This window comes from Arvicanthis niloticus, chromosome 6 (genome assembly GCF_011762505.2).
Source record: "Arvicanthis niloticus isolate mArvNil1 chromosome 6, mArvNil1.pat.X, whole genome shotgun sequence".
Lineage (NCBI taxonomy): Eukaryota > Metazoa > Chordata > Mammalia > Rodentia > Muridae > Arvicanthis > Arvicanthis niloticus.
The window spans coordinates 86,329,653-86,343,761 of NC_047663.1; the positions used below are offsets into that span (position 1 = coordinate 86,329,653).

Here is a 14,109-nt window from a genome sequence, read left to right on the forward strand (position 1 = left end):
TACTTTTAATTTCTGTGCCAGCAGATTTCAGAGTGAGTTCTAAGAACCCTTTTGGTCTCCATGACCCTTTCAGGGGCTCAATAAAACCAAAACTATTTTCAAAATAATTGTAGAACAATTATTTCCTTTTAAAATCTCATGCCTAATTGTGCAATGATACTCTCAAGAGGCTATATGCCATGTTATATAGCCAAGGATTGCATGTAGAGGCAAGTATAAAAATCTACTTTTGCATCTATTAAGCAAGCTGTTGAGGTGTAGAAGATTTTGAGAACTAGTATTATATACAAGTATGTTGATTCAGAGCCCTCCTTTATGTATGGCCTTGACATAGTACATTTGTTTTCTTACCAGTTGTTCAGTTTGTATAGTAATACTTGACAGTGTACGATCATGAATGGTCTGCAACTGATACAGCTGCCTGAGCACAAGCTGCAACCAAGAGTTTCTTTTTTGTTGTTGTTGTTGGGTTTTTTTGGTTTTTGTTTTTTTGTTTTTTTTCGAGACAGGGTTTCTCTGTACAGCCTTGGCTGTCCTGGAACTCACTCTGTAGACCAGGCTGGCCTCGAACTCAGAAATCCTGCCTGCCTTTGCCTCCCAAGTGCTGGGATTAAAGGTGTGCGCCACCACTGCCCATCGCAACCAAGAGTTTCAAAGGTAGAAAGTCAGTACTAGAAACTGGCCTGAGCTCAAACGGCAGTGAGGAGACCACTTTACCCTTTTTTAGAAGTGCTGGTTGTTTACAGTGAAGTAAGTATGCTAGTTAGTTTTGGCTCGGCCATAAGTAATTCTATGATTAAATTGAAGAAATTCGGTTTATATTTTGGTGGGCGAAGTCATTAAAGGTAGCCAATGCTGTGTAATGTGTGCCCTCTCTTTTTCCCTCTTTTTTCCCCTAACTCCTATGTTTTCTCTTAACACAAAGTCTGCCCTGGTCAGTAAACATCTAGCCTCACAATGGAGGAGGAATGGACACAGAATTTGAATATTGCAAGCTGAGCAATCTATTTGTGAAAACTAATCAAAAGCAAAATAGTTTGATCAGTTGGCTTTGAAATTACAGTGTAGGCCAGTTTGAACCAATTTGTAATGGTTCCATTGCTATATATTTGTAATAGAAATGAAATATAGCTTCACTGGTGTAAGGGAGGCAGCATGTTTTGATAGCTGTGCCGTATCTAAGTTCTGCAGACGTTTCACTTGGAGTGGACGGTTCTGTCTACTTGGAGACTTGGAGTGCTGTCTACTCGACACACTCAGCCTGTCCCTGTGCTTTGTATTCTTGTTGAAGTGGACACCAGGGGAAGGTGATGGAAGCACATGGACCTACATCTCACGTGCAGACAGTGTCCTGGGTCAGCTCCAGCCTGAGGCCTTTACATAGAGTACACATGGAATTTCTCAAAATCACATGGATAGAGTTAGATCAACCTACAAAGAAAGTCATAAGTGCAGAACAATTAGAAAGCGGGTTTGTACAACATAAAGAAATTAGACATTAAAAATACATATTTGGCATTGAGTCTTTACTTTAAAAAACAAAACAGTTCTGAGGTATAAATAAAAATCAATAGAATTTACATACTAATCAACAGATCGATTTTAGTTTGTATTCTGGGGAGTTTCAATATTTTCAAGTTTTTCTTTAAAGCTAGAATTAAACCAGGTTATTTAAGAACAAAGGAGATTGCCTATCATAAATTCGAAATATTCATTGTCTCTATAGAATGTTTCCCCTTAAAAATAAGATTGTGCCTCAAAGGTGTCTAGGCATTGGAAATTGTACTTATTTGTATCTGCTATTGGTTTAGTCAAGATCTGACACTAGCTTTAAAATAATGATTATCTTTTAAATGAGGCAATGTTAATTTCCCTAGCTCCATGCTACTGTAGTGTATAGCTTGGGAAAAAAAAGTGCTGTTTTTACAGTCTCTTTATTCAGATGGTTTATGAATTAAGAGAAGGGGTCCTATCATATCCTAAGATCCTGCAGTTCATTATTGCAAAACAAAGTATCCATTTATTAGGCAAGGATTGCCTACAATGTCTGCAAGAGTAAACAGACCCACTCATAAGAGTAAGTGTTGTCTTCAAATTTGTACTGCAGTGTGCTGAAGAACATGTATGCTATGGCTGTGATAATGAGCAGTACAGTGAGAGAGGTGATTTATGATACCTGTTTCTGACAGCTATAGCGCACAGAGTCCCAGGGTATCTGATCACGGCATTAGCATGCTGACAGCTCAGCATTTAGAACATTATGGTAATTTATCCTGCCTGTGCTGTCACCTGCACTGTCAGAGTTTCTCTTTAATGATGGTATAACTATTTTGTTTGTTTGTACTGCATTCTTTTCATTTGGCTAATGCTTTCTCATTAGATTGAACCTAGTAAATGAGAGTAATTAAGTGCTTCCTATAGCTCAGATGCAGTGATTAAGCTGCCTAGCTGCTACTGACTATGTTTTGTCATTTATCTCTATTAATCTGAGAATAATCCAGATGATAAACACATGTAATTTTTTGCTAATGTTCAATAGATGAAATTTATAGTTCCTCAGTGGAACCAAGCAGTAAGTATATATTCATATATAAATAATAAGTTGCTACATGTGGACCTGCTTTAAGTAAACATACAAGTAACAACTAAAGTTAATGAAAAATATTCTTTTAATTGTCACACTGAATTTACTCTTCCCAAAATGTCCTTTCTTCCTTACCAGAGAGAAAGTGAAAGGATGTAGGCTTCCATTCTTTTTGTGGAGCAGATTGTTTCTCTAAGTTCCAGGACAAGATTGGCCTGTTTGAATGCGTGTATATTAAGTGCTTTGTTGGGATCACTCCATTCTGAGTCTGTCAGTTTTCAAGCACTCTGATTGTCTAATCATACTAAGTTATCAGTATTTCAGAAAATATTTTAAATGTATTGTTAAATAATTAGTGGATTATTCTCTTAATAAATAAGTTAAAGTATAGAAATAGTACAGTTATTGTTTTTTGTAAAAAAAAATTTTATTTTTATATCTCACAGATAATAGTACCTTTAGAATTTTGATATGATTATTATATCTATGAATAATCAATTAGCTTTTTAAAGTGTTTATAAAAAGAAATGTTTAACCAAATGATACATTTTGTATATAATGAAAAAGTAATATATTTCAAGTTCATGTGTTTTAAACCATTATTATGCAAAGATTTGTTCCTCTTTGTGATTTATTTTTAAGGCAAAATTTCAACAGTTTCCCCAAAATATTGATAAGATAGAATTATTTTTAGATTACAATATTACAATACTATTTTTATAAATGTTTTTAATCACAAAATTACTTAGTTTATTAATGTTTTTTAGGGTAGACTATGCCAAATTTTCATTTCCTGTACAAATTATAGGAAAATTGAAGGGAATCCAGTTGTTGCATAAGTTATACTCCCTCTAAGTAATTATGAATGTACGAGCTCTGAACTTAATCTTTATATAGCTTGCTTTCAGACATTGTACTGCATTAAGAACTGCTTTTACATTTTATGTAACAAAAGGTTTTTTGAGTATTTATTCATGCAGTATTATTGTGCATAATTGGGTTGTTTGCTGAATTTTGTTATATTAGCAAGTGATATCATTTAAGTACTGGAAACATTGATGCTGAGCTACCTCATTTAATTTTAATAAAATAATTAAATTTTGAAGTTGAAGACATCATATACACCTTGAATGACATTTGATTATTCATTTATTCTTTAGACTTCTTTATAAAAGGATAGATTGCTATTAAAAGGTGGGTTTAGACTACACGGTGAACTTTTCTTTCCCTTTGGGCATAGAAAGTCTTCATGTAGATTTATTCGTAATTGAAGTGATCATAAAATTTATAGAGTATTAAGTTCTCTGCAGGTCTCTACCAATTTTTGTTTATCATAGAGCTTAGAAGATTTAAAACTTGTCCTAATGTATTTTCACCTCTTTTAGAAATCAGATTTTCAATTCTGTACTTAAGGCTGACTTGAGGCTGAGTTAAAAATATATGTTGAAAGTATCAGATTACATATGAAGTAATGATTTGTTAACATTAACTTAATAGAAGACTCTGGGTGTGCAGTTGTGCTGGGTGGCTTTGGTGAGCAATGCCCATTAACTAAAGAAGCAAAAGCAGAGACCTACATTCCAATTCAGAGATTGTTCCCTAGTATTTTCTTCATAAAAATCTTTCCCTGTCTTTTGCATTCCAAGATATTAGCTGTGTAGTATTAGTGTAATGTGTTAAGCTAATACAATGTTTCTCAAATGTTTAACTTTAAAATGGGAGGCCAAAAAAAACTGTTTAAGAAGTCATGAATATATCCTATCTCTGTGTACTGATTTTTAAATAAAAATTAGACAGTACTTGATTGAATGTTTTCTTACTAAGACTTTTTTCTCAGTGGTTTAAAAGGTATGAGCATTGGTTTTGATAGACTGGAACATTTTGACACTGTGCCTGTTGAAATAATTTCAGGATTAATTATTGCCCTGTTTGTTTCCCTGCATAATTTTTAAATGCCCTTTCTTAAATAGTAGTAGTCTTTACAGCTGTTAATGCCCAAAACCCCCTCTCTTCCTTTAAACAAAGAGTGAGGCTGTTAATGTTGAAATCAAATATACAAGTGTTTCTTTGTTCTTAGCTTTAAAAATAATTATGTAATAGAGTAAAGAAGGATTTTTTTTTCCTCCTTGTTGGTCAGTTCAGTAGAAGTAATTTAAAATACTGTATATTGAATTCTTTGATCATTTCTCCTGGGTGGACTGAGAAAGAAGTCAAAGCTGAGGCAATTGCTTCTGGGCTCTTGTTCTGTGTGCCTGGTAAATGAAACACAGGAACCCCACAAACCACATGACTAATGGCCACCTCCAGTGCTGCCTGCAATCAAAGATTAATTTGCTTTATCAAGTTTAAAGAATACCAGGTGATAAATCATGTCAAAAAGAAATAATCAGTCAAAGGCTGATTCTTCTCTACACGCAAGGACAGGTGCTACACGGCACACTCTTGCCATTCGCAGCTAAGTCTGGTTTTATGCATTTACATGTTCATCTTAATTTGTGTTTGGATGATACTTGAATCAAATAATTTCTGTCATTAAGACCAACTAGCATCTCAACTGAATAACAACAGTATCCTAGATCCAAGAGGTATTCCCATTACTTTGCATTAAACATAGTCTCATGAGTATTACTAGTAGCTGTTTCTTTTGTAAGATGCGAGTTAGCTGATGCCACATGGAAAGTGAGGTTGTGATTTTGCATGTTGGGATGCCTGGTATGAACTGGGTATTCAAATGTGGCATAGAAGTCTATAGTGAGTGAGTGAGTGAGTGAGTGAGTGTGTGCGCACGTGCGCTTTTGTAAAATATTTTTTTTGTCCTCACGTCTCACCTCTTATTTTTTCCTTCTTTTAAAGTGAAAGAGAAAGAACTGGAGTCTCACTCAAGCTCCTTACGGGATTCATTACTTGTAAGGAAGTGGCCCTCCCAGTATTGAAGCAGCAGATACATACTGAACAATCTAGAACTGGGCTCGTGCTCTGGTAGCAGTAGTGCTGTATCATTATTTGAAAAAAGACTTCATATTGTTTTTAGCAGAGCTTAGCTATTGCTACTTACAGGTTATGTTCTGAAGCTTTAGGACATGCTTGGAGCGTGTAGCTGTGTATAGGCCTAGATCTTTACTAGCTCACTCCGCTGTGGGAAATTAGTACTATTGCATTTGATGTGCAAAATTAAATAAACATTCTTGATATACTTGGAACTCAACTGTAAAACTAGCTATGTGTGAAAGCAGTTGTAGAGAAAATTCTTTCTAGAATGGATCATTTTCTTTTTGGTTTCAGCCAATCTTTCTGCTTAGATTCTGGGCCCAATTTTCCTCCAAGTAACTTGGTGGTACAGGGCCTTTGTTGTGGATGGCTTTTGTTTTTGTTCTTTTCCTTCTGGTTCCTGAGAATTATCTTAAAATATTTATAAAGGTCCATTATTGATCTCACTAGCATCCCGAAGAGAAAGTGCCTTGTCAGATTCCACTAGGATTTAAGACTTCTTTTTAACCTGTACAAGAATCTAACGTGCCTGTGCACAGTGGCTGGAGTGGGAAGTGTCCCTATAGTCTCAGATGTCTGGAGCCTGCTCCACAGCTAGGGGAGCTGTTTCAGAAGGAAGGTTGTAGAGCATTTAGGAGATAGAGTCTCACAGACGGAAGTGGGATCACTGAGGACAGGCTTGATGTATCAGTGGACCTCACGTGTCGTTCGTTGTCTGCTTCCTGACTACAGAGGCAGTGTGAGCAGAGACTTCACACGTTTGCCACCATGCCTGCCCTCCATGATGGACTGTGTGCTCTCAAATGGCAAAACTCTCTTAAGCTGCTTTGTGTTGAGTATTTGGTTACAATAAGAAAGCTAATGTACTATACTCACATTATTTCATGGGAAGGTAGTTAATGTTCTAAAGTTTTGGACCAGGATGATAAAATTTCTTGTGTTTTGAATTTTTTAACTCTGATTAGACAGTGATTCACTGGTACTCACTCAAAGTTGGAATAACAGGATTCTGTGCTAGAGAATTGCTAGTTACTGTCTACTCACCCCCTCAGCTGCCAATTGCTCAGAGAAGCCCTCCTAGATTTCCCAAAAATAATATTTTATAAGTATAAACATCTGTACCTATGTCCTTTCACAGATTATTAGAACATCTACCCTTTTTTTATAATAGCAGCTCTCAGTTTATAAAAACCTTTGTGTGTGATTGGTTATTAATATCTGAAATTTTATAGAAGAATTTTAGCCTTTGTGGGATTGGATGATGTTTTACTTTGCTGGAACAGTGTCTACTTCACCTTGATATATTTTATTTATTAAATAAATAAAAGAACACACTTTGTGCTAGGTTGCAACTGCATGCGCATGCCAGATGTTAGGTTGGCTGTCTCTTATACAAGCAGAGTTTGGTCTAGAAAGAACAGCTATCATGCTGCTCTTCATCTTGAAACCCTGCAGACCTTGTGGAAGCCAGTCTTGTGCTTTCCTATTCACTGGTCAGTCCTCCTCAACAAAGAAGAAACATAATGAGAGGTTCTGTTGTTGGGATAGGTGTTTACACATCTGTGTGCATTTTTCTGGAACTCATAAAGCTATACAGACTTTTGGCAAGATTGAATTTTATCACGTACATAATTATACTCAACTTTGAATCAAAGAGAATCTTTTGAGGGTTTGAACCCGGGAAACTGGTGATCTTTTCTTACCATACTGCACAGGATGGACTCAGCTTCAGCATACACAGTACTGCCTATCATTCACCGTGTGCCCTGCATGCCAGTTTAATTTCATAAAATGGAATGAATAAATGAAGGAATGAATGAAAGGCAGATGCCATTGTTGGCTACATGAAGGTTTGAGGATAGCTTTGAGGCCTAAGTAAACAAATTAACAAAGGAATTTAGTCATAAAGATTAGTGGCTCCATGTTGAAAGTAGAGGGTAATGATTGTTCCCAGCTGAAGGAAAGGAAGACACAATGCTGTGAGGATGTGAAAACACGAGATGGTCAGCCCACAGGGAGTGCCATACTGATGGAGACCGTGGTCACAGGAAGATGATTGCTGCACTTGGGAAGAGACATGGCAAAGCAGAAGAGGAAAGACAGTTTTGTCTTTAAGAAAAATGTCAACAAAGATTTTTAATTACACAGGGAAATGTTGATTACTTATGTATTAAATTATGTTGAGCTGGTAACCACTAAGTAAAAGTACTTATTGCCAAATCTGACCACCTGAGTTCAATCCCCACTTCCCACATGGTAGAAAGAGAGACCTAACCAATTCCCACAAGTTGATATCTGATCTCTACACACATGTGCGTGTCAGCATGCATATACACACACATTAAAAAAAATTGTAGTGGCAATATTTTAGTCCTGGAAGGGAAAAGACAATTAAAAGGAAACTGTAAGTTGCCTGTAAGCCATCTTTGACTTCCTGGTGAAAGGGCTATTTTACACACACAAACACACACACACACGCACGCACGCACGCACGCACGCACGCACTGTTTTGCATGTGTGCATGCACACTGATGTTTTAGTAAATACTGTGAAGACTAAACACTAAGTATCAGGGTTTCTGTGCATCCAGAAAATCAGCCCAGACTTTTTAGCTTGAATTATTTAATTGGTAGATTTAGCAATGAGCTTGTGGAAAAACCCAAGGGTTACAATCTCATCAGCGGCACCAGCAAGTGGTTTTTGAGGCTGTTTTTCCTGGGCTTTGCTCTGGACTCAGTTAGCATTCTGGGTTGGCCCCTTCTTAGCACCCCTTGTCTGCAAAGCCTGTATTTATCCCTTAGTTCACCTGTACTTTAAAATAAAACCCATATTTTACCTTGGCCTAAACAGCAGCCTTTTTTGTCTCATAAGACACAGAGCAGAAACTTGTTTGATTAACTTCTTAGTAATACTTTATCCTGAAAGGTCAACAAGTTGACTTCCCTTTGCTTCTGTCCAGGTTTTGTGCATTTCTTGAGCCTCTACAATTTCATCAGCTGTTCTTTTGGGGATCACTTAATGTTTTGATACTAGCAAAAGTATATAAATGTCCATTTTAAAATTACTTTATTGAGAATTTTATACATGAGTACTATATTTACATCATTCCCAGCCTACATTCTCCCCTCTTCTAACCTTATGTTCCCTATTTTCTCTAAAATTTATAACTTCCTCTTTTTTTAATTGTATATGTGTGTGCATGCATATATGTATGCATGTATACATACATACAACCTACTGAGTCTGTAGAGTGTTGCTCGTATGTATAGGTGTTTACTGATGACCACTTGGGATTGCATAATATATCAGGGGGCCTGTCTCTGCTCCCTTTTTTATTGTAGCAATAGAGATTGCACAGTAGTAAACAAAAATGTATTATACAGCCTCAAGTAATCTCACCTAGAAGTTCTGCTGACAGTAATAAAATTATAAAGTAGAAAAGTCCCAAAGTATTTTATATCCATTCAGACCCTCATATGTTTAGATTATACATTATTTCAGAGAAGTTGTTTCCATGATGTTTTATACGACTTTGCATCTCCTTTAAGAACTAACAAAATGGAGAAATATAATTCCTTTAATTATTTAGTGAAGTTGGTTTTAGGTATCTACAGGACAACATTTGGGGGGGAAATCCCTATTGTGTGTAATAGGTCATAGAAGGAAGAGTCAACATTTATTAATCACCTATAACACACAACACCAAATGTTATGGCAACAGTCTCATGAAGTCATACCTCTAGTGATGCTCTGGAATGCATCCTAAATTTGCCTTTGCTTTCTTCCCTTTTTCCTTTCACCTTCATCCTTTGGGTGAATTGAACAATCAGTAATTGTAGTTGACATGTAAAGATACACATCTAGTTTCTACAGCATGCTTATGATAGTGAAAAGACGGAGAAGAAGTAATGTGTGCAGAGCATCAAAGACAAACAGGGAAGACAGACATGCCTTTTCTACAAAATGAAATGATGCCCTCACTGAGTAGCTTCAGTCTGCTGGTCCTCTGCCTGTTGCGATTCACAGAGAGAGCCTTGTGTCAGCACGGCTGCATAACGTTTTGAAAGTCATACAATTAGCAGTTCTTGGGGCAAGCATTAAATTTCGGGTCTTCATATAATGTTTTCCCAATACCACAAGAAGACATGGGGGGAGTGGGTGACCATCAACATCTTTTGATCAGATTTACAAAGAAGTTGATAATAACTCTGCCCCCAAAAGCTAAATAATCTCTGTTGTTCTGCCTTAAGAACTACCGGGGGGGGGGGGGGAGGGGAATTGGAGTTTTATGACACTTCTGTTTAATTTTCTTCTAGATTCATTTATTTTATGCTTTTGAGTGTTGTTCCTGCATGTATGTTTGTGCACATACATACATACACCATACATATGTAGTGTGGTGTCCACAGAGATCAGAAGATAGTATTGGTTGGGTTCCTTGGAACTGGAGTTCGGGGATGGGAGTTGTAAACTACCATGTGGATGCTGGCAACCAAACCAGGGTCCTCTGCTGAGCCGTCTCTCCAGCCCTCTGTTATCCTAGTAATACCCAGTTAAACTACTTCATTGTTAGTTCTTTGAACTGGGAAGCCCCACTTTGATTTGTTATTAGAGTGATATGTTTGATAAAAGCACAAACCTGGAGCAGACCAGCTTTGTAACTATGTAGCTCTGTTGCCTTAGTAACATTCCTAGTTGCTCTTTCTTTCTTTCTTCCTTTTTTCTTTTTTTTTTTTATTGGATAATTCATTTATTTACATTTCAGATATTATCCTCTTTTCCTATTCCCCCCCCCCAGACACTCCCATCCCATCTCCCTTCCTCCTGCTTTTTTGAGGTTGTGCCCACTTCCACCTCCCCACCTGCTAATTCCCCCACACTGGGGCATCCAGCCTTCATGGGACCAAAGACCTCCTCTCCCACCTATGCCCAACAAGACCATCCTCCCTTACATATACAGCTGGAGCCATGTTGCTCTTTCATTTTCCTCATTTATGCAGCTTGAGTAGTAATGGCCCTTCTGATAGATGTGAACACTGGTGAGTCCATATAAACTACTTAGTACAGGCAGTAGTAGTTCTTTCCAAAGGTGATTTTTCACTTCCCAGAAGACATGGGAGTATATTGGATGACATTTTTGGTTGCCATTTTGCAGAAGGGTATTATGGGCATTTTATAGATAGAAGCTTAGGATGCTATCACACCTTTCACAGGGATGAACACAGGCTCCAAAACCTCAAGTTATCTGCCTCCAAATGTCAGTAATACTGAGTTTGAAAAACATTGGCTTAGCACAGCTTCTGCCATATGCATTACAAATTATTTTCTGATAATATCTAAGCAAAGAGTCAAGGAATAATTAATTACTATACACTATTCTAGGTAGCTAAAGAAAAGTAGGTGACAAATAGGATATCAACATGGGGAACCCTAGTTAAAGAACATGAATTTTTGAAATATGAAATCATATCTGATAGCTTGTGTAAGCAGTTTTAGTATCTACTTCTACCTAGCACTGATATACCTGTGTATGTGTACCTTTCAGAACATTCATGTTTATATATGTATGTATGACTGATTGGTAAGAATATGATCTTTGGAGTTATTTGGAATTGTTCTGACCTGGATTCAAATCCCAGCTGTCATTTGCAGACTCCTAGTACACATATAACAGTTTCTCTGAAAGTTTCTCCATTAGTAAAGTTGTGAGATGTCTAATGTACGCCTGCATCATAAAATTGTCGTGTTACACTGAGCACTCATGGTACTCGTGACCCTTCATTCCTACCATCCATGATCTGGGCCAAGTACACATAGTTAAGTGGTTAAAACCTAGAGGAGCGAGGTGAGGCTGGTTGCTGGTAGAGTGGCTCCGACCCTGGGTTCATTGCTTACCATATAGTATATACTGTATACAGCTTGACACGCTGACATTACTAGTTGTATACAATCACTGTTGTCTGGTGACTCTTGTCTGGTGACAAGGTCTCCTTCCTTGATTGATAACTGTCGCTACCCGTTCCGACCCGCAGAAAGGAGCAACACGACACGAGATTCTTCCCAACGCAGTTTACTCAGGAACCTTTTTACAATCTCTCTCTGAAAGCCCCAGATCCCAGTTCCACTTTCCCTTTTATCCCCATGCCTGCTCACTCAGAGCCTGCTACGTGGGCACACACCATTGGCACACGTCAAATGGCCTAATTCTGCGGGGCAGCAAGTCTGCACTGTAGTTCTGTGGACATGGCTCTGACTGGGGTGTGTGAGGAAGTCAGGCACCATTCATAAAATTAGGCAGGTGCCATTCATAAGCTTAGGCGCCATTTTAGCTGGCCGCCACACCCGCTCCCCACAGATAACTTAAGAAGTGTCCATTAAAGTGCCAAGTTACATGCCCCATATGTGTTTTTATACATGAAATTTTTCCCCATCTCCAAATCCCCTCACACCAAGAAGGGATTCTGAGCCAGGAAAACAGTGTGACCATTAACTGTATCCTTTTCATTTCTATTTTCATCTTCCTTTCAATTATGAAATTGCTGGTGTGGTTTGTTCAGAGACAAACTGAAAGCATGAAAGTTTGTTTGTTTAGTAATATATAGTTAGATTTTGCATGTAGTAAGAGACACTGGTTACTGCTTGTGTTTCTAAAAACTAATTTTTAGTAATTTCTTTTATTGCACTTGAATAATACAATCTATAATCTGTAGACATGGCTTAAACTTTGAGGTAATTTGCATATGTCTATATTAATAGTTTCCTTGAACAAGGTAATATGCTCTTCTTTTGTTCTTTTTTTAAATAATTACATATAAAGAATGTTTGCTAATTATGAAGAAAGAAATTTTTTTTACCATTCTACAATTAAAATAATGATAAGTAAATGTTGGTATAAACTGGTAGCAGCTTCCTTGGGAGCCACAGTCAGCTCCTGATCTCAGGTCATTTGTCTTTGACATCACTTGAATGCATCACACAATCACCAGTAAGCAGACACAGAGATTGCAGGGGAGACAAGTCGGATATAGAAGCTGCAACCAGCAGTGTTGGCAAACTGGCAAGCTTCTGTTTTGTTACACACCTGCTTTTTTGTATTCTGATGGCCTAAACCATCTGCTTTTACATCCCCCTATCTATTTTCAGCCATTTTAGAATTTGAAACATTTTTTTTAAAGAGGTCCAGGGTTGAAGGAAAAAGCATATTGTAAGTATTGTGGAATCATTCACAGTAAGTTAGGACTCCGTGCCACTCTCTCAGGGCCTATGCTTTTGGAATATTCCAATTTAATCCTCGATGGAATAACTAACTTAAGTGTAGTATGCTGTATGTTATGGGGTCAAAAATGTTTTTCCTTTTTCTCAACTACTCATTCTGAGATATCAGTGTACATTGCCTAAGTAAATCCTTAGCCACAGTATAATATACTGAAAACAGATAGTTTTGGGGTTTTTTTTCTTTTTGGTTTTTCGAGACAGGGTTTCTCTGTGTAGCCCTGGCTGTCCTGGAACTCTGTAGACCAGGCTGGCCTCAAACTTGGAAATCCACTTGCCTCTGCCTCCCAAGTGCTGGGATTAAAGGCGTGTGCCACCACCACCCGGCTTTTTTTTTTTTTTTTTTTTTAAATATTAACAATTTACATGTTCCTTTTCTTAGAAACAGGGAGGGGAAGAAGAACACCATACAGTTTGGTTAACTATCCTAATTCTTCCTAAACTAGATACACACCTTTATTATCAATTTTAAAGTGGCTTTTATACAGTACCTGTTGTGGAATGGCTCCTATACTAGGCATTTTCTTCTCAGCAGTGAAATGTCCTCTTCAGCCTTGTGCAGATAGGCATTATTGCCTTCCATTTTGTAGATGATAAAAATGATTTTCAGTCAAGTTGCAAAAATTGTTCCTGGGTCACACTTGAGACTGGAGACTTGAACTCTGTCTGGTTTCTCTGTGTGATTCTCTATACTGCTTGCAAGATGTTGTCAAGTCCAAGCCTTGAGTTGGTCTGTGGTAGAGTGTTTCTGCAAGAGAGTTAGTATGTTTTACTTAGGTGGGTCTGAGTAAGCCTCATTGGTTTGTGAAGGCCCTGGTTCCTGTCTGTTCTTTGGTACCCTGTGGGACATTTTAGGGTTGTTTTGTTTTCATTGATCATTAAGAAATAGTTGGCACTTGGTCTTCATACTTTGTTTCTTTTTCAAAATAGCTAAATGTTTAATTACTTAAGAAAAGAAACAAGGTATGGCCTGTTTCTAAACATGTACAGAATTTCTGTTTGAATATGTATATGTCATATATGAGTGGGGGGGGGCGGCTTAGGGGAGACCAACCAGCCAACCAGAGGTCAGTGTGTGTTGTCTTCCTCCATCAGGCTCCACCTTATATTTTGAGTTAAGGTCTCTTACTGAACCTGGAGGTCACAGATTCAGCTATACTGGGTAGACAGCATGATCTAGGGTGCTGTTTCTACCCCTCCATGTCTGCACTGCTTTGACCAGCTGGGAACAAACTCAGGTCCCCATGCCTGCATGGCAAGCAGTT

At 37.6% G+C, this 14,109-nt stretch overlaps 1 protein-coding gene across 2 annotated transcripts in view; it reads left to right on the plus strand.

The window, feature by feature from the left end:
• Positions 1–14,109, plus strand: part of Ranbp17 (RAN binding protein 17) — a 277,019-nt gene that overhangs the window by 142,612 nt on the left and 120,298 nt on the right. The gene's annotated exons all lie outside the window — the stretch shown is intronic.